The sequence below is a fragment of the Ornithorhynchus anatinus genome, chromosome 6, assembly GCF_004115215.2.
Source record: "Ornithorhynchus anatinus isolate Pmale09 chromosome 6, mOrnAna1.pri.v4, whole genome shotgun sequence".
In the NCBI taxonomy this organism is placed as follows: Eukaryota; Metazoa; Chordata; class Mammalia; order Monotremata; family Ornithorhynchidae; genus Ornithorhynchus; species Ornithorhynchus anatinus.
In genome coordinates, this window is record NC_041733.1 from 31,179,460 (window position 1) to 31,206,331 (window position 26,872).

Consider the following 26,872-nt stretch of genomic DNA (forward strand, 5'->3'; position numbering starts at 1 on the left):
AATTCCGGCTCTGCCACTTGTCAGTTGGGTGACTGTGGGCAAGTCACTTCACTTCTCTGTGCCTCAGTTCCCTCATCTGTAAAATGGGGATTAAGACTGTGAGCTTCAAGTGGGACAACCTGATTGTCCTGTATCTCCCCCAGCGCTTAGAACAGTGCTCTGCACATAGTAAGCGCTTAACAAATACCAACATCATCATTATTATTATGGCTCAGTGGATAGAGCATGGACCTGGGAGTCAGAACGTCATGGTTCTAATCCCTGCTCCACCAGATGTCTGCTGTGTGACCTTGGGCAAGTCATTTCATTTCTCTGGGTCTCAGTTACCTCATCTGTAAAATGGGGATTAAGACTTTGAACTGTATGTGGAACAGGGAATGTGTCCAAACTATCTTGTATCTACCCCAGCGCTTAGAACAATGTCTGGCACATAGTAAGTGCTTAACAAGTACCATTATGATCATTATTGATACTTGGATACTTTAATAGGTGCTAGATTGTCATACAAAAGCTGCTAAATACTTATAAGCTTTAAGCACTACTGGATGTAACAAATGTGAAATGTGGATTAGTTCAACTTGATGGTATCCTGTGGATTGGATTCATTACTTTAAGTGGCAGAGACATGTACAGTTCTGGACTTTATTTTACCATTTCAATTGATCCATCACACACCACGGATGATGGATAGCAAATGGAATTCCTGTTCCTGGTAAATTCCCACTCAGTACAAATATAAGGAAAAAATATAGAAGTCTAAAAAAGAAATCTGAGGTCAATGATGAGAATTTTGTTAATTGAGAAGCAAAGATACCCCTAAGTGAGAACCATGGGTATTTTTTTCCACAGTATTGTTCTACTTATTAAAAGAAAATATAAATTTGGTTTCCTTTATTGAAAAATAGTGGAGACTGAAGACTTACTAGATTTAGTGTTTTGGGAGTCAGCCTTTTCCAAGTGTTCTAGAGGGAAATCCACAATTTATGTGGAGAAATTTCAGAAAGCACAAACGCTTCAGAGGATAAGGAAGATGATTATATCAACGTCAGTCAACGAGTATTTGAGGAGTCCCCTTAGACTGTGAGTACAGCACTAGTTATTTAATCATCAGTGGTATTTACTGAGTGTTTACTGTGTGCAGAGCACTGTACTAAGCACTTGGGAGAGTAGTGCCTGCTCACGAGCACACAGTTTGATTTAAATATTAAGACTGGACATGACCCCTGCCTTTGAATCGATACCATGCTTCTAGGGCAGAAGATAAACCTGTCAAGATAAGTTACAAATATATATATACAGGTCCTTTCTAAGAAGATTCCCATAGTGGGTCAGACCCCATTCACATTGATGAGCAGGGTTGAAAAGTCATTTTTCTAATGTCACTTTTGTTAAGGGCATACTATCAGCCAGGCACTGTACTAAGCACTGGGGTAGATACAAAATAATGAGGTTGGACACAGTCCATGTTCCGTGTGGGGCCCACAGTCTTAATTCCCATTTTAGAGATGAGGTAAATGAGGCATGGAAAAGTGAAGTGACTTACCCAAGTCCACAAAGCAAACAAGTGACAGGGTCAGGATTAGAATCCAGATCCTTCTGACCCCCCAGACCGGTGCTCTATTCACTACGCCATGCTGCTTCTCTGATGGCATAACGGACAAGTCCTTCCACATTGTTTGCACATAGGTAATTGCTACAAGATTGAGTTGAGAGGTAGGTGATGTGGATTGTGCTGGTATGAGCTGATTGGGAGGAGGTTACTAGGAGAACATCCTGGAAGATATGGCGAATGCAATGCATTTGCCAAGTTGGCAAAACCTTTCACCCCAGGAGTCCGCCCTCAGTTTCACAAAGCACGGATAAAATTTTCACTGAAAAATGTCTTTAAAAAAAAAAGCTATTCATTAAATGCTTACTATGTTCCTGAACTAAGCACTGGGGTGGTTAAAAAATAATCAGGTTAGACACAGTCCTTATCTCATATGGGGCTCACAGTCAAAGTAAGAAGGAAAACAGATATTGAACCCCCATTCTACAGATGAGGAAACTGAAACTAAGAGAAGTTAAGTAACTTGCCCAAGGTCACTCAGGAAAGAAGTGGAGGAGCTGGGATTAGAACCCAGGTCCTCTGACTCCAGGCCCCTGATCTTTTCACTGGGTCAGGTGCTTCCTCCAAAGAAGCAATAAAAAAAAAAAAAAATCACCCAGCCTGTGGATTTACCACTGAAAAGCATCGCTGAGGGAAACTGTCAAAAACGAAGCATATAATGAAAACATTTAAGGGAAGAGGAAAAAGGGAAGTGAAGAACAAATAAGGAAGAACAGATCCTGGACTCTTTAATGCTTACCCAGAGTTGTGAAGGTTTAGGTTGCAGTTATTCTTTGGCAGACATTCCCAGACTCAACTATTCACTTTATCCACCTTGGAAGGATAAGGAACTTTGTTGACACAGCTCATGTTAAAACCTGTGGTTTAAGGGAGCCTAGGAATACCTGCTGTTTAAACCCTAAATCAGCCCCTCCAGCAAAAGAGAAAAAAATGACTTTTCTGTGAAAGGATAAACTATTCCCTTAAGGAATTCTAGTTCTTTCATCCAACAATTCAAAGTTTCTGCTGTTTAGAAATATAAAATAGAAACTATATGGCATTGAGGCCGAAGTAAGTGTTACAGGCTGGACAAACTGAAGAGCCAATAAGACCAAAAATGGCTTCATATTATAAAAGGATACAAAACATGAGGGTTATGACTGTGCTTAAGTTTATCTTGTTATTTTTAAATCACAGCATAGCAGAATCACCATTTGCAAATCTTCTGATACACTGCCTGGATATAAACAATAGTACTATTTTGACTGACTAGACTTAAGGAAATAAGAAAAGTTGATCAAATACTTGAGACGGTTTAGGTTAACATGATGTGACACCCTGTCTTCAGAGAAACTGTCACACACTGTGCTTTTTCCTCCTCCTGTTCTCCTTGGCTCTATCCCAAGCATGCCTTATGTGTCTGGTCCCTGGGCCCAATTAAATGTGGGTTTTTCTGTGACTGTGTGTTTATGTCTGGCAGTATCATGGGTCTATATGTCCCATCCCTCTGTGCCTTCTTCTCTCCCCGCCAATCCTGCTCCCTTTACCACTTTCCTTTTTCCCCTCCAGAAACGTTTCAAAGGCTGTCTCCTGGAAATATGAACCCCCATCCCATTTTGTACTGTTTACTTTTACTTTTAATTTACTTTTGGGGTTAGAGGTGGGAGGTGCCTTACAACCCTTTGACTTTTCATCATCAGAACACAAATCATTAGTTGCGTATCTTGAAGACTTTATTCCGGTATCCTAAAAGAGAACATTAAGACCTTGTTCTCCACCCAGTCCTGGGCCAGAACTGGAATGTGACTTGCCCAAAGTCACGGCAGAGTGGTGGAGTGGGAATTAGAAGTAGGGCTTCCTGACTCTGAGGTCCATGCTCTTTCCACTAGGCCACACTGGTTCTCCAAAATAAAACCAGCAGAGCAGAAGCAACAAATTCATAAGAACAGATGCAGTATCACTACTGAGACTGACCAATGGGCTGATAGTTGGTCTCCAACAAATGATACTAAAGATAGTGTGGAAGAATGGTGTGATGGCTGCCCTCCTTGACTTACATCTCCATGGTTATGGGAGACACTAACATCCCTAACTTTCTCTCTAATATTCTATTTTGGACTTCTGGCTCCATTATGAACTTTCCAAACCCTTCTTGTACCTACTAATATTGTTTGCAATAAGGAATTTTGGGCTACACCACCCACTGTGCTTACCTGGATGGATCCTCAGATGCTTTGTTCTCTATTTTTGCCTCTGCTCAGCCCACATGCTGAAAGATGAAGTAAGGTCTTTCCTTTCCTAATTCTGGATTTTTTTTTTTTTTGCATTTGGAGGTTAAAGACAGACTAAGACTATGAAGTATACTTTAGCGGTATTTAGGGCAAGCTAGAACACAACCTCTTTAAAGTGATGCCAGAAGCAGCCTTATCTTCATTGTACTCCAGGCTGGAGAACCTGGGGAGCTGCCTTGGAGCCGTCCATTCTGTGAATTCTGGGAAGCCAAAATGATGGGCTTTGAAGTTTGTTCTCTGGGGGTGGGGTGTCCAACAAGCCGACTTCAAAGCCTGCTAAACTACCTTTTTGATTTTTCCTAGCCCTCTAACATCCAAATGCTTCAAGTACCTTTTCAGACAACTGGAATCCTGGATTTAGGGTATATAGAAAATAGAAAAAAAGGAGGAAGAGAACCACAATCTTTCCCCCAGTAAAAAGAAGCATTAAGAGGCTTATTCTGTAGTCGTCTAGATGGTGGATACGATCTGACACCCCAAAATACACCCAAGAATACAATGGATGCTAAGACATTAATATTTCTAAAGCAAAATAATATTGATTTTGCTTTTCCTTACAAGTGGGAAAACTCATTTTCCTGAGCTTCACTTTAACCTTTTGCCATACTAATTTTCTAAAGGTCAAGCTGTGAACTCCATTCCCTGGGGAATGCCAGTCACATTTGTTCCTAGAATTAGTTAGATTACATAAAACATTAAAACCTGGTTATTCATCTCCTAAATGTTTGTTAGCTTGCAGAAAGGACTATTAGAGAAGCAGAAAGCAATGAATGGAACATTCCTGCTTAAAATAGACTTGATATCCATTTATATTTTTTCTTCAGGAGTAACAACAAACAACTAAGAGGACGCATAGTAGCTTCTGCCCACCCCTGGAACAATCGTATTGAATTACCCCAGTAGCCCAGCCATTAATGTTCCCTCACTTTTGGGAGCAATCTCCTTTGCAGTCTCAGTTCCAAAAAACTAAACATGTCTAGAATCCACATTTTCCTTTCCATCCACAGTACTACCAGGCTGGTCAAAGCACTTGTCATAGCCCTTTTTGACTCCTGTATCAGCCTCCTCACTGGCCTCCTTTCCTCTAGCTTCTCACCTCTCCAGTCTGCTGTCCAGGTAATTTTCCAAAAAAAATCATTTTGCCTGCATATCCCCATCCCTGAAAAACTACCAATGGCTACCCATCCATTTCCGATTCAAACTCATCGTCGACTTCAGAAACAATCAACTCTCCGCCTTCTACACAGCCTGACTCCTCTCCCATTCCAATGCAGCCAGCACACTTTACTCCTCTAACACCAACTACTTACTGTGCTTCCATCTTCCCTCGTCACTGACCCCCTGTTCACGTGGTCCCTGCTTCAAGGAACTACTTCCCGTGGCACAGCTGATTGGCTACTACTTTCCTCCATTTTCAAAATCTCACTGAAATTGTACCTCCTCCAGGCAGCTTTCCTTGACAAACCTCTTTATTTTGCCTCCCTTCTTCCCTTTATTCTGTGTCATCTATACACTTAACTCTGTGCCGCCACATATTTGATACTCACCTAACTCCCATAGCATTCATCTACATTTCCTTATACTGTGTTGCTTCTATCAAAAATTTATTTTCCTACCTATCTTTCCCACTAGACTGTAAGCCCCTTGAGGGCAGGGATATCTACCACTGAATAATATAGTACCTTTCCTAGCAGTGTGGCCTAGTGGATAGAGCACGGGCCTGGGAGTTAAAAAGATCAGGGTTCTAATCTCTGCTCCGCCACTAGGCTGCTGGGTGACCTTGGGGAAGTTACTTCACTCCTCTGTGGCTCAGTTCACTCATCTGTAAAATTGGGATTAAGACTGTGAGCTCCATGTCAGGCATGGATTGATTAGCTTGTATCTAACCCAGCACTTAGTAGAGTGCCTGGCACAAAGTTATCATTTAACAAATACTATTTAAAAAAGTTACTCATTCATTCAATAGTATTTACTGAGCGATATGTGCAGAGCACTGTACTAAGCGCTTAGAACGTATAATTCGGCAACAGATAGAGACAATCCCTGTCCAATGACGGGCTGACAGTTGAAACGGGGGAGACAGACAGCAAAGCAAAACAGAACAAAACAAAAGACATCATCATCAAGATAAATAGAATCAAGGAGATATACACCTCTTTAACAAAATAAATAGAGTAATAAATAATATATACAAATGAGCACAGTGCTGAGGGGAGGGGAAGGGGGAAGAGCAGAGGATGTAGGGGAGAGGATGTAGGGGAGAGGAGTCGGGGCAGAGGGAAAGGGGGGGACTCAGTCTGGGAAGGCCTCCTGGAGGAGGTGACCTCTCAGTAGGGCTTTGAAGAGGGGAAGAGATGTGAGGAGGGAGGGCATTACAGGACAGTGGTAGGACGTGGGCCAGGGGTCGATGGCAGGATAGGAGTGACTGGGGGACCATGAGGAGGTGAGCAGAAGAGGAGTGGAGTGTATGGGGTGGGCAGGAGAAAGAGAAAGAGAGGTGAGAAAGGAGGGAGCAAGGTGATGGAGAGCTTTGAAGCCAAGAGTGAGAAGTTTTTGTTTCAGGTGAAGGCTGATAGGCAACCACCAGAGGTTTTTTGAGGAGGGGAGTGACAGGCCCAGAGCATTTCTGTAGGAAGATGATCCGGGCAGCGGAATGAAGAATAGACTGGAGTGGGGAGAGACAGGAGGAAATGCTCAATACATGTGAGAAGCATCATAGCCTAGCAGAAAAAGCATGGGCCAGGGAGTCAGAGGACTGGGTTCTAAGCCCAGCTCTGCCAATTGCCTGCTGTGTGAGCTTGGGCAAGTCATTTCACTTGCTGTGCTTGTTGAATCATCTGTCAAGTGGGGATTACATATTTGTTCTTTCTCCTTAGATGGGGAGCACCAGGTGGGCCAAGGGCTGGGTCCAATCTGATTAAATTGCATTTACCCCAGCTTTAGAACAGTTCTTAACACATAGTAAGCACTTAACAGATCCTATTAAAAAATTCCACTGATTGACAATCTAGGCCAGAGGGAGGTCAGCACTGGCTTGAGGGACTCCTTATTAAGTTCTTCCCTGAAGCCTGATTTCCTCAGAACAACAATCATCCTGGGACAAAGGGGAGGGGAAAAAGGGAGGGGTGGAGGGATGGGGCAAGACACTGGAGATGGAGCAGGAGGTGATGGGGACAGAAGAGAAACAGAGAGAAAGAGGGAGAATAAAGACCATGGAAAGCAGCCACTGATTCTATGCTTCGCCAAAGCCAAGCATGGCAAAGGGTTTGGGATGCCTGCAAACCCCCTTAGTTGAACTCCAGGAGAAAACAACTCAGTTTAAGTCTATCATCATAACAATTGCTATACTGGCAAAATAGGCAAGCCCAGCATCTCTGCCAATGGAGACATAGGAACTTAAAGAACTGATTCATCAAGTGGCATCTTGGCCAGTATTGTTGAATGGCTCTGTGGATACTCCTTAAATCTCATTTATTCTCATCCCCTAAGAGGAAGTGCTTTCTCATGTTTCAAGCTGCAGCGTCTAGATAACCTGAATCTTTGGCCCAGCTCTGCTTTCAATTTTCTGCTAGGAGGAATCAAATTCCAGGCATCTCGCTTTCTCCAAGCCTGAAAATGGGAAAACCAGATTCTCCCTTCCTCACAAGCAGGCTATGAGGGATTGCTGGCATCTGAAAAAATCCCTCAGAATCCTTGATGATAGGATTTTTTTTTTGTTCTAAGGAAACGTTTATTCTGTTAAGACCAAATTTTTAATGAATACATTAATTTTTTGAAGGTACACATATTAAGTGTTCAGCAACGGTCTCAGGATTTAAAAAGCCTGGCAACATGTTAGACCAAAGATGTTCTGAGAAAATTGATTGAAGGGAACAATCACATTTCTCTCTCATGATCATTCTGGCAGTGATTTTGTCATGAAGCATCCAATGCCAAAGGAACTCTCACATTCCTGAACTTCAACAGCTCTATCACGTTCATTGGCATGTTTGCTAAAGACGGTTCTGCATAATGGCAATATATTGGAAACATTGATCCTTTAGACTATGATTGCATAATTGCTACATTAAGGAGTGTCTTAATCTAAATTCCAAAAAAAGAGAGTACATTACACATTCCATGTTTTTGTAGCATACTCGACTTTACATTACACAAGTACTTCTTAGTTTAATATGAACTCTATATTTTCTACATTCCAATAATTTGCCCTTTGTCCCCTCCTAGAGTTCCAGGATCCTGAGTTGATTCAGAGTTTGAATTTCATTCTAAATTGGAACTAAATGGCCATTCGAGGGCAGACTCTGGAAGAGGGAAATAATCTGACATTCTACATTCAAGTTATAATTACCCTCATGTCTCTGTCCATCCCTCCATTATAGATGACTTTTATGGACCTATAACATATAGGGAAAAAATCAAATGAAAGGGTAATCCAAATGAAACAATCCCACTTTATTTTCTTTCCCAAATTGATAAAATACTGCTTCCCAGAAGGTCTTTTATCCCTAGGTCTTCCTTCCTCTATCAGTTGCCAGATTAGGGCTCTACCTATCGAGGACATCTCATTTTCAGATTCAGTCCTCAGTCCACAAGCCTGAGATGCTAAGGTCATGGATACAGGAGGGAAGCACTGCAGGGATATTTACTTGCCTGATTTCACTCCCATGTTTGGTGAAAACCAGTGGCTATTACACGAATCTCCTCCCTGCCTTGCTTTGCCCCTTCAAGGGACCTTTGCTGAATGACTTTCAGCCTGGTTACTTTAGCTCATCTACACATTAAGGGAGCTTGTTTCCAGGTGACTGTGTGGGAGCTACGGAGAGAGACGTTTTCCCTAGTAAATACATTCAGCCAGGAGTGAAATGGTCCATTTTCAAAAGGGTGCTATGTCTCCTTTAGAAGGTTGCTTTGGTCTGGAGAAAATATTAAGCTACTTCATATCCATGCACTCTAAGTAGCAGTAACAGCTGGCTCAGTGGAAAGAGCACGGGCTTGGGAATCAGAGGTCATGGGTTCTAATCCCTGTTTCGCTGCTTGTCAGCTATGTGACTTTGGGTAAGTCACTCAACTTCTCTGTGCCTCAGTTACCTCTTCTGTAAAATGGGGATTAAGATTGTGAGCCTCACGTGGGACAACCTCATCACCTTGTATCCCCCCCAGCGCTTAGAACAGTGCTTTGCACCTAGTAAGCACTCAAATGCCATTATTATAATTATAATTATTATTAATATCCACTAGTTGCAGTGCACTGTATTAAGCACTTTTTGAAAAGTTCAAAGCAGCAAGTGAAGTGATCTCTACCCACAAGAAGCTTATACTTCTGTTCTTCCTCCTACTTAGACTTTGAGCCCCATGTGGGAAGGGACTGTGTCCAACCTGATAACAGTAAATACCTGATTACAACCTCAGCTAAGTATCATGGTTGACACAGAGTGAGTACTTAAATACCACATTAGTACAAATAATAATTACGGGGGAGACAGACTTCAAGTTCCTGTGGGCAGGGATAGCATCTACCCTGTCAGTTGTATGGTACTTTCCTAAAGTCTCAGTTCAGTGATCTGCATAGAGTAAGTTCTCGATAAACACGAATGAGTTGATTGATTTCAACCCCAAAATTTGCTAGCAGTGTCTAACGCACTTATCATTTTCCACACAAAATGTGAACCGTTAAAAAGATAGCAAACAGGAAATACATATTCTCAGGGGAATACATGAAAGGGAACATGCTTATCTAAATCAGTAAGCAAGGAGGAAGAGACTTTAAATGCTGGAAGAAGTCAAATGGCTTTATAGCCCTGGTAGAAAAAAAGTGAAATTTTCACTCATATTCTACTGAATTTCTCTCAAACTGACCTAGTTGATTTTTATCTCCACTTTTCCTTCACCTGTAATGCAGAGTGAGGCATACTAAATCATAATGAAGAAGCCCAGGCAATAATCAATTACTCTAGGAAAATACACTACCCTGTGGAAACACCCCCAACATTTCAAAGGTAATGGATATGTCAAGCGAGGCCAGGAATGTCTCAAAAAATGTGCTCTAATAATTTGAATATCCTGTAGAATGTGTCGCTGTGGTCATTAGTGAGACCATGATGGCTATTTTTGTAATGATTATTTTCATGTCATTTCTGTTTCAGAAAACTGAATGGAAAAAGTCAAATAAGAATAAAGATTTAGAAGCAAAAAGAAAAAAAAAAATCAAACTTCCTAAGTTTCAAATTTACTTTTACAACTTAGAAGATTTTCCCATTTTGGTTAAGTAGGGTATGCTTGGGATTTATCTAACCATGGCTAACTCCACATTCAGTACAACAGACCTAACACCACGCTGCAAAGTCTTGGGAGGCAAAAACAGTGGATTTTATATTGCTACTCGGTGTTCAGCTGGTGCTATATCTATGTAAGCATTTGATAAATAGATTTGATGATTTAGTGACCCTAATTAATACAAAGTAACTAACACATGGTCTTGTAAGAATATTCACAACATGTATAATATCGTGCCTACGCTAATTCTTTTCAATGTACTAGATATAGTGAGGATTGAAGCAGGGAAAGAAGAGAATAGCTTAATATGAAGGTCTTTCTATGAAATTTCATTATGGTTTAATCATTTTTTCCACCAGTTACACCCAGGAGGTCTGCGTTTCAAATATTATTTCTAATTATTCATGGCTGGTGAATGCAATGGCAAACAAAGGTGAAGAGACAGGTTTATTATTTAACCAGCTGCATGAAAATGCTCATCCCAAAACATGGATTCTTTGATTTTTTGAAACACAGAGTAAAGTGGCAGTCTGCTATTAACCCCTATCTTTCTCCTAAACACCAAAGTGTTTAATGCCACATATAATGTTCTTCTAGACCAACTGAAATTCAGTTACAAAGTAACATTTAAGCAAATGTCACTGTGAGAAAATGCATTTATACTCTCTATCACACAGACCCCACTTTGTCATGCTTGGGGTTCAAACAAAATGTTTAAAATAAGAAAACTGCTCTGACATCAATCAAAGCGTATTTTAGCTGCTTTATTTTAAAAAGTGGCTTTTATTAAGGGCTTAGAGGAAAGGTCCATTTTTATTTCCCACCTGTGCATTCTGTACCAGTGCATAGTACAGGGCACTGCACACAGTAAGTGCTTAAGCTACTAATCATTTTTCAATTACTAGGCTAAGTGCAGGGATTGATACAGATTTAACCAGATCAGGTCCAATCCTACTAGATTAAGTTCTTGAGGCCAGGTATCGTGCCTACTTTGTTGTACTCTACCAAGTGCGTAACACAGCGTTCTGCAAAAAATGCTCAGTCGATAGCATTGATTGATTGAATCCTCCTTGGTCCTAAGGTTTACAAGCTAAGAGGGTGGGAAAGCAGATTGATATCTGATCCCCATTTAAAGATGAGGAAACTGAGGACAGGATGGTGTCCAAGGTCACACAGCAGATCCATGGCAGAATCAAGAATAGAAGCGAGGTCACCTTGGAGTCAGGAGTCCAGGCCCGTGCTCTCCCCATTAGGCTAAGCTATAGGGGGCAAAGAAGGACCGTGGGGATAAGAAGGGCAGAGAGAGTGACATTTTGGTTGAATACCCACTAAATGAATACAGTATCATTAATAATAATAAATGCAGCGAGTACAAGCAGATCAGACCCACTCCCCATGCCACTCGGGGCTCACACTGTAAGGGAAAGGCTACTTAATGATAATGATGGTATTTGTTAAGCACTTACTGTGTGCCAAGGACTGTTTGAAGCGCTAGAGTAGATACCAGAAAATCAGGTAGTCCCACGGAGCTCACAGTCTTAATCCTCATTTTACAGATGAGGGAACTGAGGCACAGAGAAGTTAAGTGACTTGCCCAAGGTCACGCAGCAGACAAGTAGCGGATTCGGGATTAGAACCCATGACCTCCGACTCCCAAGCCTGTGCTCCTTCCACTAAGCCACGCTGCTTCTCAGCTTTACTTATCTCCAAGGGGGGAAACCGAGGATAATGGCTGTTGGCTCCTATCCAAATGGCAGCCTCAGAAGAGAGGGTGAGGAAAATGGGAAAAGTGGTGGAGTGCTGAGTCCTTGAAATGACTGAAAGCATCATTCTGCGAAGCCCAAGTCAGACATCACCCCACGGGCTGCCCCGAGTCGCAGATGTCCTAGCTCCAGTTGGAGTCCTACCCGATGTCCAACCCCCTTCCGCCTAGGTATCCACCACTGTACCACAGATCACAGTGCTTCTTGTCACCACCCTCCTCTTGCTTCCTGATTTCCTCTACACAACCCCAGAACACTGAGAACAGGTCCGGGATTGACCCTGGGATACAGCGATCTACTTTGGAGTGTGGGCCCAATGGTGGGACAAACGGGGGACCGTCCCTTCGGATGTGACGGAAGCCAGAGGAGTTTTTCCACTCCAGCCGTTCCAAAGCCCAGTGGCCGCTGTCAAATAAATGAATGGGTACACAGGGAAACAGAAGCTGAGAAAAGTAATTATGGCTTCTCTCTTGAAAAGGAGCCTGTACTAAGGTTTTATAATTCCACTTATATGATAAGAACAGCTGAAGCAGGTGTGCAGGCGAAAGGCCATGAGTTTATATGCAGCAATGATTCCCAGCCACATCCAAGGGGACCTAAAACCTTCACAGCAGCCAATGGGAATGTTCAGTCTTCACCTCACTAAAGCAGTTTGACATAATCTGACTGAAGCACACACCAGGTTAAAAAACAAAAAGGACAAAGGAACAGGTTGATAATGAGTTTCGAATGTCCACGGAGGTTCAGTTCTTCTTAAATGTTTGGTACAACTGGTGCTGATTCAAGCATGAATTAAATTTGCTACAAAAGAATCGTCTCTGGAAGACTATACCAAGCTGATGTACACACGATCCCAATGGCTTAGACAAATTCACTTTACGTTTCCGACTGTGCAGATAAATATACCATTTTCCTATAAGATGCTGGCACAGGACAGATGAAAAAAAAAAGGGTACCAGACTTGGGTTCAGACTGTTTAGGGGTCTTGGAGGAATTCTGGAAGCACTAGTGCATCGTTAGTCATGGTGTTGGGGACATGTGACATGCCATGCATGCAAATTCACCCTGCTGGGCCCCACCTCCTCCCTTTAGCTACATGCTTACATGCCAAACTGTAACCCTGCTGTGGTCGGTCCCCTCAACAAACAGACACACACGCCCCCGACCCCCAATATGGATGTGTACAGCGGCACTTATGCCTGGTCACTTGCACTCTCAGCAGCCCACTGAAAAGCTCACGTGCACACAAACCGCATATACACAACCTCCCAACCAGAAATGAGTTTGGTCCCAGTTCGGGTCCCACTTGGGATATACAGTCTTGAGACTCACCTGGGGACGCACCGACCATTTCCTGCCTGCAACAGAGCTCTCTGCGGCCGGCCGTGAACATTGATCTAATTTGCATGAATAAAAACCAATTGCCCAGAAACAAGCCCCATTTTTGTGCATGGAAATCAGGTAATCCCCTGTGTAGCTATCCAATTTCCCTGTGTAAACATGGACTTCGCATGAGAATAAAAACAGACGCCCTTTGAAAATCTGCTCCCAAAAAACTCCTAAAGCTGGAAAAAAAATTTGGATAAAACAAACTTAGAAAGAGACACCACAGAGCCACTCCACGGGAAGTCTCCCCCCCCACCACCACCACCATCCTGAAATAAATACTGCACTAGAAGCTGGAAACTTCGACTAAGCTTGTCTTTAACCACGGAGCCCCAATTCTTTATTCACGCCTTTGAGTCATTTCTGTTGCCAAAAGCAACAGGTCTTAACAGATCTAGTGTGAAACCTATTGTTTAGAACTGGCACTGACTGCTCTTCCTCCCTCTCCATGAACAGTAGGGAATTTTTCCAGGTATGTGGGAGGCAGGCTGCTTGGAGCCATTTTAATGCTTGTTCCCCGCAGGATCTCCTTCATTAAATAATCTTTTAATGCAACATTAATAGTAATTACAAGATTACAGTTCAAAATATTTGATAACATCACCCTATGTAGCTGAAATGTTACCGTTCTTTTCTCTAAAAAAGGCAGTGGGAGGTAAGCCTGCTGCGATACCACCAATCCAGTACATAAGATTGAAAAGCAATGCAAGCCATTTGCTACTTCTCTTGAACTACCAGAATATGTTTCATGCTGAAGGAACTGCAGTGCACCGTGGGCCAGTCGGCAAATGAACATCTCTGGGTAGAGGGGCCAAAGGTTTCAAGGACGGGAAGCCCTTTTCCCCTGCCTGTCCCTCCCACGTTAACCTGTAATTTAAAAAAAAATTAGAAGATTTAAATGAACATTTTCAAAGAAGCCATTCCCTCCTTATTGCTTTCTCTCATTTACAATCATTTGCTCTCACTAGACACACGTATATTTCAGGAAATTAACATTATTCATACCTATTCTATTATAAGCCACGCTTTATCTTTTACTCATCTGCTCATGCATAGGAAAAATGATTTGGCAGTGATTACTTCATTCTGCTTAAGGATAACTGGAGTTGGAAGACTCTCAAACCGCTACCTAGCGAGTTAATTCGTTCCCTTTCTCTTGACAGACATTGTTTCACTCAGACCCTTGCGTTGGACACCCAGCCCTGCTGCCAGTCACACACATTTGCCAGCTGCTTGCCGGGTCAATGCCAAATTCTCTCCCTCTGGATTGGAATCTTTCCTTCCCGGTCTTCATTGCTTTCCTTTTTTTTTTTTGTTTTGTTTTAACTGACAAAAATCCTTTTGTTTCCCTTTGCCACTTTCTTTCTTTCTCTCTCCCTTTTTTTTAATTCCATGTCCTCACCAGACTCCTGAATCGTCACCTCTGTACGGATGAGATGAAACCTTGACTTGAGCTGATAGAAATAGGGTGGGGAGAACCCGACCCACCTTTGGACCTCGGAAAACAGGCCCAGACTCTGGTCCGACCCTGCTTAAACTAGATGGGGAGTTGCAACTTAGGGTTGATTTGCTCTGGCAGTCTTTGACCAGTTCCAAATTCCATTTTGACTGACTCTAGCAAGCTGCATTAGCTGCATTAACATATCCAAGTCCAGTTGGGGAACAAGACCACATCAAATCTTGGACTCCACATATGATCAATGCAGGTTTCACTGTCAGAGGGCAAAACCTCCATTTCACACTGTCAACAAAACCAATATGTCTGCTTAAGGATGCCTGAACTCCATCGCTGTGTTTGGCTTCCCAGGTGCATTGCTAGTAGCAAATCTGAAATGGTCCAAGTGCAATTTATCAACAAGACCAGTTAAATGCTTTCAGTATCTCAAAATTTCTGACAAATGATGATACAATTTCCTAAATGAAAGCCCACTATACTGAGCAGCCCAGCCTTACAAATAAAAGCCACAGAAACTATATTTATTCACTATAACGAACAGAATTTTCAGGGCAGTAAGATGTTGATGCATCTCTTCGTTCTTTTATTTTTCCCAATTCCCAAAGCTGTGACCCATTTGACATCAGATTAAATTAGAAATCAGCATCAAAGTGGTATTGTTTTGTGACCTGAACATGATTTGATAATTCTTTCACCAAGGACAGACCAATAATTTAGAAAGGATTTAAATGTTGTGAAAAAATCATCATAATATTCTGAATACTAAGACTATGAATATATATTTTAAAACATAGCAAGAAGCCGCTAAATAGGCTTAAATTACACAAATTTACACAATATTAGGAAATGAATTTGAATCATCAATAGTATTTGTTGAGCATCTACTGGATGAAGATCAGATACCACCTTCCAATGTCACCTTGGGGCAGAATCTGGCCAGCGAGAGAACTAAATTTAATCTGCCTTTCCCCAATACTTTTCAAACAGTGGATGGGTTTGTCCCATAATGCAAACTGTTGGAGGACAGTCGACACCGCCTTTTGTAAGTATCAGGTTGGAACTGAACCGGAAAAATACAAATTTCAAAACATTTGCAGGTTCCAAATGTAGCGCTGATGACCAAATAGAAAAAAGATAAGTCAGAAATAATAAGTCTGACCTCTGAACACTCTCATTCTCATGTTTCATTTTTTAAAAACCAAGGTGTTGAAAGGATCAAGTAATAGTTACTTTAGTATGCCTTAATAAATACTGTGATTGGAATTTGGAGAAACAGATGAATTGAGGAAGACAGTATTTAGACTTGGAAGTTGTGGGCAGGGAATGGGTCTATTGTTGTATTGGGCTCTTCCAAACACTTAGCCCTCTGCACACAGTAAGCACTGGATAGAGACTAACTACTGGTCTACACACGGATTAAAGTCCAAGTCACTCCATTAATTCATGGAGTTTTCATGCCAGAAGCTAAGCAATTATAAATTCTTAGGCACCAGGCTATTTAACACGTCAGCCAGGCACATTTTTGTTTGTTTGTTTTAAGTCCCTGTTCAATCATTAGTGTGTTCTAAATTTTAAAAAAAATCCATCAAATTCAGAGCCTGATAGTAATTAAGCTCTTATGCATGGACTTGAATATTCAGTAAACTACAGTTAAAACACATCGAAATATACTAAATATTAAGTATTATGTGCACAAGCACCTCAAAAAGAAAAAAATATAAGCAAACCCCAAAATTCAGTGTTCTAGTGATGGAGAATGAATAGGTATTTCAGAGGCTACACTCTATTTATTTTGATCACCATGAATCAAGAACTAATGAACCCTGAAAAGGGAGCAAGTCACACCATTCAAGAATAATAATGTCCTTCAGAATGCAGTTCTACTTTACATTAGAAACATCCACAAATGCATAAAGTCATAGAATATTATGTGTCACTTTTCAAAAACTTAGATGAAGAATCACCCACCCTCTAAATATAGATGAACAAGATGAATCTTTGAAAAAGAAAAAAACAAATATTCAAATCAAAGAAATCCTATTTCTCAGATCCCAGGAAGCTCATAATGACCCTGTTTTCTCTAGGAAACAGTAGTCAGAAATGCAGAAAGAACTCAAATATTTGATAATTCATTTCGTGTAACATATACCACTGAGGACATGGAATTCTTTCTGCATGAAAAACCAGCAAGTGGCACCTCATTAAACAGAACCTAGGCTTAATCTAACTTGGAACCGATAAAAAAAGAAAGGATTCATATGATACTACCCGGTCTGGGGGTTCTAATCTCAAGGTTTTTGAATATAATGAATGCATTAAGTAGGGCAAGTGATTAACAAAGGGGTTATAACTTCTTGCACACAGTAATCGCTCAATAAATACAATCGAATGAATGAACTTCTGTAAAAACAGAATTATTATTGAATTTAGAACAATGTGTTCATCATTGATGATCAGAGTTGAGACTTTAAAAAAAATTGTACGTGTGTAGCTTAATCCTTAAGAGAATTTTAAAAGGAAATGCATGGAAAAGCCTCTAAGAAAGAGTGATGCAAAATAATCCCATATTTTGAGATCAGTATTCGCAATACTGTGGACATAGTATTCTCCCCCCGACCAAAACAGTTAATGTGGTCCCTCATTAACGACTACTTTGAATCCTCAAAAGTGTCCAAAGCTAATTTTCCATTTCAGTGTCCTGTAGTTTGGGGTACGGAGATTAAGATGGCCAGTACTATGTGGAATAATAATAATAATAATTATGGTATTTGTTAAGCACTTACTATGTGCAGAGCACTGTTCTAAGCGCTGGGGTAGATACAGGGTAATCAGATTGTCCCTCGTGGGGATCACATTTTTTAATCCCCATTTTTACAGATGAGGTAACAGGCACAGAGAAGTTAAGTGACTTGCCCAAAGTCACACAGCAGACAAGTGGCGGAGCCGGGATTAGAACCCACGACCTCTGACTCCCAAGCCCGTGCTCTTTCCACTAAGCCACGCTGGAATGAGTTGTCTTCTGAAGATCACTTTCAGGAAGAATGCATTTCTGCATGGAATCTCCAAAGAGCCAATCTCAAGTTAAGTACATGACTAACACTATTAACAGAAACTTTGTGTGGGATCTAGATGTCCTCACAAATCCTGATCCTAGCACATTGGACAGATTTTTAACTTAGTCTATTACTGTCTTCTCTACCAGCTCTCACTTAGCCAGTTTTATAGAAGACAGTCTGATTTTCAGCCGGTCTTATGGCACTGGAGAGCTTTATGGCTGGTATTTTCCCTTTAAAAGAACTGCCTCCTTCAATCTCAGCCACTGCTGCCAAAACCAAATGACCTGGAAACAGAACCTTCGTTCATTCAATTGTTCAGTCATATTTATTGATCTCTTACTATCTGCAGAGCCTTATACTAAGCGCTTGGGAGAGTACAATATAGCAACAGACAGACACATTCCCACCCACAACGGGCTTAGGGTATAGAGTCTTGCTTACAGGGGCTGGAGAGGGGTGGTGGAGGAGGAATCAAAGGCTCCTAAGCCATGGTAGGGGTCAGGAATTCACCAGATTTCAGCTCATGCAGATTTCCTCAAAACCATTTTTATGTAACCTGATATCATTATGTGACAAACACCATAAGGCTAGTAACACAAAGCACGCCTGTGGCTTCTGAATTGACATCAATGACCACCCTAGCCCTGATAGGGTTTTAGCATCATCTTGAAACAGGAAAAATGGTCGAATGTTGCTCTTAACTTTAGCAAAAACCTTACTGAACTCAATGTTTCCCTGAGTAGTAAAAAACAAAATAAAAAACAACCAAAAACCAAAACACAAGAACCAACCAATCACATCTTATTAGGGTCCTCTGAGCTTTTTCAGTCACAGAGTAAACTTCTATAAGGCTCAGCAGGAGCAGGAGGTGAAAGAAGGTGTACTTGGAACATATACCAACTCCTTTTCCTAGGGCTGCTGAAACCAGAGAAATTGGAGGAGTTCATTTCAGATGTCTACTACTAGAGAAGCAGTATGATCTAGTGGATCGAGTCAGAAGGCCCTGGGTTCTAATCCTAGCTTCACCATTTATCTGGCAAGTCACTTCTCTGTGACTCTTACCTCATCTGTAAAATGGGGATTAAACTTGTGAACCCCATGGGGGACACGGACTGCGTCCAACCTGATCTGCCCCACCTCTTAGTACACTGTCTGGCACATAGTAAGCACTTAAATACCATAACAACAGGAACCTTCAGGAATCAGCTGCTTCTAGAGGTATGTAGGACTCCACAAAATCATCTCCCTCTGAAAACTCACAGCAGTGTGCAGAGACTTCCAAGCAGCCTGGGCACTATGACTTGCAAGACCTGGAGAGTAATTCTTCCAATACAACCGGTTTGGGCCAACTCTAATCAGTTCTTTGGGAACAGTGTTGGAATTTGCCTTTCCAAAACGATGTGGAAAAACTGGAGCGGATCCAGCTTTAACAACTGAAAAGAGATCTTATGAGAAATTTAAAGGGGTTCTTCATCCTAGAAAGGAGAAGGCTGGGGGCAACAAGACATTTTAAAATACATTAAACTGGCCAGTTTTGTCCATTCCCACAAAGAAACTGAGGCAAGGAAATGGGCTCCATTTTTAGCAAAAGAAAAAAAACCCTCATATATTCATAAGGAAAAACCTCTTGACTAAGCAAGATGGAGCTTAGGAAACACTTGAAGAACACTGTGGACTCAATTTCCCAAGAAATCTTCAGGCATTTTTCTGCCTTGTGAAACTTGAACAGACTTCTAACTGAAGGTGTGGTCAGAAATATTGCTGCAATCCCTTGCAACTATTTAATTATTCACATGTGTTCACCCAGCCCTTCTCCAAAGGAAGGAATAAGGTAAACATTCCGGACAATAGTTTTCAGGTTTTGTCAGCATAATTTTGGCCGAGCCAGAATGAGAGATTGAGTTCTTTAAAATATCTTGGATCTGGGTTCTATACCACATGATTGCAATTACAATCCATGCGGCATTTTGTGAAAACTGGTTTAAGGTTAATGATGTAGGAACTAGGGGGAAATTTTTGGTCACTGGTACCATCTCAAGCCACCTCAAATCTGGCAAAGAAATGTTGTTTTAACACAAAAGGAGAGAAAATGGGGAAAAGCAGACTAGACCCAAATGCTTAAGCTTTCTTAGTGCCACAGATAAATATATATATATACACACATATATAATATATAATATGCACCCACAAATTACCATAAGCATACATACAGACAAATGCCCAATATTACATATATGTACCTTTTTGGGTTTAACCATAGAAACTCACATTTAGCCATGTAAATGGAGCTGAACACAACACCTGAGTGAAAGAACAGAGAAGTACTTCATCTCCTGAACTCAAGTGCTCTGCCTAGCTTGCAGAGATTTTCTCCAAGAGAATTCTGGAAAATGTAGTTTCAGGTGGAAGCGGCCCCTAGGAAAGACCTTCCTACTGCCCTTTGAAGCCCATTTTCCTACAGATTTGCCTTAAGTAAAGACCAACATTTCCACAACCAGGCTCAGCCACCAAGAAACGACAGTGGGAACAACTCTGGGAAAGACTTTTTGGACCTCAAAGGGTCCAATGCTCTGTTCTACCCCACTCCTTACAACACTTTGTGGAGGGTTTTTTTTTTTTTTTTATAACCTAGACTTTTGGAACAATAGATGACCTTCGTCTCTTGCCTGCCCTCTTCCCCGAGCTCTGTAATTCGGTCATCTGGATTGAGTTCATCCAGCTATGGCAAGTATGATCGCAGGAAGAACTGGGGTCAAGTAGGAGAGAAGGAAAGAGACCAGGAGGGTACTTGACAAATGACTAACAAAGAGGCATGGAGGCCTTTTCAGAAATGGGTACCAGTGGTCCCAATTCCCAGGTTTCCCAGGTTTCTTTCCACATCTGCGGCCCGGGTCATGTATCTCAATGAGCCACTCACCGCAGCCAAAGCTTGAAAGGGAACATAATGTAACTAATGATTTTCCATGGTCTGTCACACATCAGGCTGAAAATATCCTCGAAAAGAAAGTACAGATAAAGATCTTGACCTACGTTTAGCTCGGAACATGATCTTTTTCCTAGTAGATTAGTTCTTAAAGGGAAGCAGTACGGGTGGTAACCTACAAGGTTTAGCTCAGGGCATTTTTAATTCAGAAAAAAAAACTCATTACTGGGTGTTCTGTATTTTGTAGATTTCATTAACCTGAAGACACAGCTTGGGACTTACAAGGAAGTACCAACATCACAAAACATAGTATTTCTCCCTTTCCCAATAAGGTCTGGGTTGGTGCCGGGTTAAGTGAGCATTCTCACCTTTCCTTTGTATACCCTGTCTTCCCCACTCTGAGCCCGAATGGATAAAGAAGCAAAGAAAGAATTAATTGCCAATATAATGCCCACAAGCATCAACAGATGTGATCTCTTGTAATGAAGCATGTGGGTCTAATTTGGCATTGCTAGTCACCAGGAGGATCTTCTAGCTGTGTTCTGCAGGCTATCCTTCTAAACCTATGTTTGGTTGGCACCTGTGCCCTGTTGAAACTGGCATACCACCCTACGAGTGGGCATTATGCCACCCTAACAGATGGGTATGGGGGCCATCATGCCAGAAAACTACTATTGTTTCTAGCAAGTTTAACTTAACAGAGGAGAAGAGCTCACTGAGAACAAAACGGTGATCTATATTTATGTGAAGAATCAAATGATTGGGTGATTTCAATAGACATAATGGAGCTCATATCTATTTAAACATAGGCTCTATAGAGGAAGAGGCAGTATAAGAAAGGTTTTTAGTAAGGTACTTAATAAGGAAGGGACCCACATACTTTATTATATTCCACTGAGCCAAATTTCAAGCACAGGAAGCCAGGTTAGAAGACAGACCTGTAACTGGAAAACAACCATTTACACATAACACAAAGGGATAATACACCTAACTATACTGGGTCTGCTGATCTTGCTGAAACTTTCTATTTCATTTATAATGCTAATGTGATGATTGGATATTTCCACTAGACTGTAAACTCCTTAAGGGGGTAGACTGTAAACTCCTTAAGGGGAGTGATTTTTGTCTGCCAACTCTTTTGCACTACACCCTTCCAAACACTTAATACAGTGCTCTGCCCACTAATACCACTGACTGATTCTGCTCTGATCTGAAAGGAAAACTATTGAGTTTTTTTTACATTTGCAAATTTTAAATAATATTTAGAGGGATCAACTGGGCAGAACTTTAATTTTCTTTGGTAGAGAATCTATCGTATTGTTTCTATTCCTGACTTGTCATTTCATAACATAAAAATAAACAGGAATAACCCTGGAAAATTCATTCCAGATCGGACAAAAATCTACTCCATTGTTGAAATGAAGTGGCCTTCCTATCTCATAGCCAAGATATTAATACTGCTGAGTTGTAAAGCTAAATATAGTTGCACTAGTTTGAATAAAACCCAAAGATAGTAGGTCAATTTTATTGAATCAAAATTGCTTTTAGTCAATTATTCCTAGAATATTTTACATAGATATAGAGCTCTGTTCCCTTTCAAGGACATGTAGGGACAGCCCATCCTAAGAAATCTGAGTCGCCAGCTCTTAGGCCATAAAATCGTAGGCCCTTGTGAAAGAACAGCAGTCAAACTCCACATAAATACCTAAAAAAAATTCCCTATACTCTACTACTTCCCCTATTCCTAATCTATTTTAATGTCTGTCTCAGCCGTAGACCGTAAGCACCTATGGGGCAAGGATCATGTCTACCGACTCTGTGGTATTTCACTTTCCATAAGAGTTTAGAACAGTATTACGCACACAGGAAGTACTCAGTAAATACCACTGATGGACTCAGGAAATCTTAGCCATGCTAGGGGAGGGAGCACAGGATGTATTTGGGCAGGAAACTCATCTACCAACTGTCATATTGTACTCTCCCAAGCACTTAATACACCGCTCTACACACCGATTGATTAATATTGCTAGCAATCCTCCTGCCCAAAACTACAGAGGGCAACAGCAAAACCCGATTGAGAGTCCAGAGAATGCTCAGACAGCCTCTCTTTTCAGACAATTATCTCCTCTAACCAGATAGACAGAAATGATGGAAGGATACTGTGGGATGAAGGGAAGGGATCCAAAAGGGAGGTTCTAGCAATGCGCTCCAATGGGCCCAAAACGGGGAGGATCCTTACTCTGCTCTTCTGTTGCAACTTGCTCCCCAAGTGTTTCTAGCCCAACACAGCCATTCCCCAAACAGTATTGTGTGGCTGTTTCAAAACCCCTATAAGTGGTGAAACAAGGCCAATAATTAAAGAGGAGACTTGCCCTTCCACTGTCCTACCCCCAACAAATCCCTCTGAGGACTGTGGTGTCAGCAGTATGACATATGACAAGGCTGTTCCACTAACTCTATCCTGGAGCAAGACATCTCCGCTCCTCCCCACAGATATGGAAGGGAGCCAGTGATGCCCATCTGCCCCTTTATGACAACTGGCTCTGCCCCCGCATAAGGGCAGGGAATAATCATCGCTCTACATTCCAACAGATAGTCAAAGGTCACTCAAGAATAACCTCAGATGGCCAAAGGATAGTCATAAGGATAAAGAGCATCTGCTTTCAGATGACATTTTTGAAAGGAGCCTGACAGTTTTCTTATAAAAATGTGTCCACTCATTCAGGAGTCTTCACTGTATGGCACAAATTGCATAGTTTTATGTGACCTGGTGTTCTGAAGTACAAGTATACTGATTTGCATGATATTTATTGTGTTAAGGTTGAAAACACCATTAACATCTTTGCTCTAAACCTAACAGACCAATTTATTCTAACTGGCACTAATAAAAAATATCATTAACAAACAGGGGTCAGCGCAACTATCGCACAGAGAAATAGCAGCACAATAACATTGGGAGCGAGAAAGAGATTAAATCTACTTAAAGTAGACAGTGTTCAAATGACCCCTCTGAATATTATTCTAACAAATTGAATCTAGGTGATGGAAAGTATTCTGATCACGTAGTTCAGTCAGCATTTAATAGAGGATTCCTGGGAACTGAAAAACGGTTGCTTTTGACTCAATGTGGTACTAAATAGGTTTTTAACATATTCTATTACTGTTTCCATCTTCCCCAGAAAAGTGACTTCATATTTAGCTGACTGCTTGGAATTGAAATGGCTTAATATTTAGCACAGTTTGGAATTCTGCTCTGATTTGCTAGCCATTTCAAGTTAAAATCTTAATCTCTGACAATTCCAATGCAGGATCTTAGTCACTTTTGAGGGGGAAACACTACAGTACTAAATGGAACGCTTAAGGATTAACTACATGGTTACTCTTGAACTCTGTAAATTTCTTTAAATTGTTTTCATTTTTCTGAGCTTCATTTTTCTTCAAATACACTCCGTGACCCTAAGGGTGAATTATTTAATTCCCTTTCATCTTAAATTGAATTCATCTTTTATTTGTTCATTTACTAAGCAAGGCCTAATCCTGCAGTATAATACTGCAGTGTCTGAATTTATTCCGCACAGTATTAAATTATCAGAAGATTAAGTGCGTTTGGAGTTGTCTTTCTAGGTCATCTTCCTGTTGAAATTATTTGTTTATGAAATAAACAACCAAGGCCTGAGAATTGACCCTAATAGAATATACATTAAGTTTAACATGGCCAAACTCCACCTTGGATGGCAGCTCCTCTCACAAATTGCCCTTTGTTGGTCTATTTTGAATTAGCTTAGTTTCATGATAATAGTTAAAAGTGCACTGTGATCTAAGGCTGAGTGGCAGGTTGGAGTTGGATAACTTAGAATCTGAAACATATTCGGCTATCACCCGAGGGGCAACATTCACTGTGGGAAGCAGAGTTGCCCAGTTTTAAGAGCACAGGCCAGGGAGTAAGAGGTCTTGGATTCTAATCCCGCTCTGCCACTTGCCTGCTGTGTGACCTCGGGAAAGTCCCTGCACCTTAGTTTCTTCATCCGATAAATGGGGATTGAATACCTGTTCTCCTTCCTACATAGACTGTGAGCCTGATAATGGGCAGGGACTACGTTCAACCTGATTATTTACTGCAGCATTTAATACAGTGCTCAGTACACAGCACTTAGTAAGTATCATGATAGTTATTCAAGTCACTGAACTCATTTTCATTTTTTAGGACTATCCAATGGACAATTCATTTTTTTGAAGCATTCTTTAAATCTTGAGATTTCAGATCAATAAAAATAAAAATTTTGCCACCACACGTTCCTTTACATGTGTCAAGCCTTTCATAATATTCATTCATTCATTCAATAGTATTTATTGACACCAATAAATTGATAATAATATCAATAAATAAATTTAAATAAATCAATCAATAAATAAATAATAATCAAATAAATAAATTGATAATACCCATACGAGTTAGCTAACTAATGGCCCGTCCCAATTAGAAATGATCAAAGTTACACTAAAGAAGCTTTCCCTACTAAGCAAATGAGTAAGAAGATCCCCAACATCATGATCCTGTAACCAATTGGTGCTGCATATGCTTAGGGGAAAATGACAAGAAACATTGATTCTGTACAGTAGAGTTTCCTTCTATTCTTTCCTGCCCTTGATGACTGTCAAACCAGTCCAGGAATGGGAACCACATACTGGAAGATTTATCCTCAGTAGACTATGCTTATATGCAGGAAATGAAATGCTATGCAAAAGTAGCAGAAGGAAAGCTCAGAAAGTTACATCGTTTAAAATATGCTCAATTTTTCTATAATGCAATATACAAACATTATGGTGAAACAGTTTAAAACTTCTCAGACTCCTGGCAACTTTTGCATGACATCAATAACAGTATATTTAGCTGATGATTGTTTGTAGAGGGAGTATAAAAAGCTCAAAAGTGCCCTTTGAAATGATAAGCCAAAAAAATGAGCATTCAGGCAAAATAAAGGACAACAGAAGAGGCAGATTTGTCTTGAAGCATACGGTAATAAAATGCAGCAAGCTATTTTTCTTTCTTTAGTTCAAATGCATTTTTTTTTTAACCCACCAGCGGGTTTCCCATAGCCTAACATTTACAATTCAAACATGGTCCTCTGAAGAGTCTGGTTTAGTACTCAACAAAACATGTGATCCATTTTCAGGCTTACAAAGAATCAACCGCAGAAACAATACATTAAACGCAAAACTCACAACATACTAGCATTTATATACAACAAAATAGTCCAATACAAAAGAGAGCTGTGAAATTTCAGAAAGAGCAGATTAATCTCTGTAGGATACCACAGTGAAATAGAATATGAAGTGCCAAAAGTGTGCTCATTTTACTTGGTAACAAAATGTTTTAAAGATTCATTCAAATGTAGGCAAGCAGGAACACTTGTCACTGAATCAAGCATATTACAGAAGAAGAAGAGTAAGATCCCAAGATTCTCAACAAGCCTACGTAACAGACTATTCTGGTACAAAAAGCCCTATCTCTTGTCAGTTAACTTGATATAACATTTGGAATACGTTGCATAACCTTTTATTAACATTCACCAACCTTTGAAAATAATTGCTTTCTCACAATAAGGATCCTGTTATAAGGCAATAAGATTATATAGTTAGTCCCCATTCCACCAAAATCCTCAGTAATTCTCCTTCATATAATGCTCACATTGTAGTAACGTGCAAAGCTGCTGGCTTTGAGACACAGCCTTATTGTAACAACGCAGGGCACTTAGAAACTGGCCTTTTCAGACTGGGTCATGTTAACTTTGTTTTTTTGTAGTACTGTGAGACAGAAAACCATTATGAACACTTAGTAAAATGTTCTAGGAAGTATGTAAAGGTCTTAAATCATTTTGACCCACCAACTAATGGCTTCTGTTGGGAAGACAGCATGCATTACTAAAAGAGAAAGACTCGAGTGGAAAAATTGCATTTCTCACATTTCCTTTATAATCACAGCTCGTTTGAAAATACTGCCCTGTACTTGCCCCATATCACTTGTGTATATATGTACAAATCTATAATTATATTTATTTATATTAATGCCTGCTTACTTATTTTGATATGTATATCTATAATTCTATTTATTTATATTGATGCTATTGATGCCTGT

The 26,872-nt window shown here is 40.7% G+C and overlaps 1 protein-coding gene across 1 annotated transcript in view; it reads right to left on the reverse strand.

Annotated features, from left to right (window-relative positions):
- AFF2 (AF4/FMR2 family member 2) overlaps positions 1-26,872 on the reverse strand; it is a 626,935-nt gene that overhangs the window by 563,697 nt on the left and 36,366 nt on the right. The window lies entirely within an intron of this gene.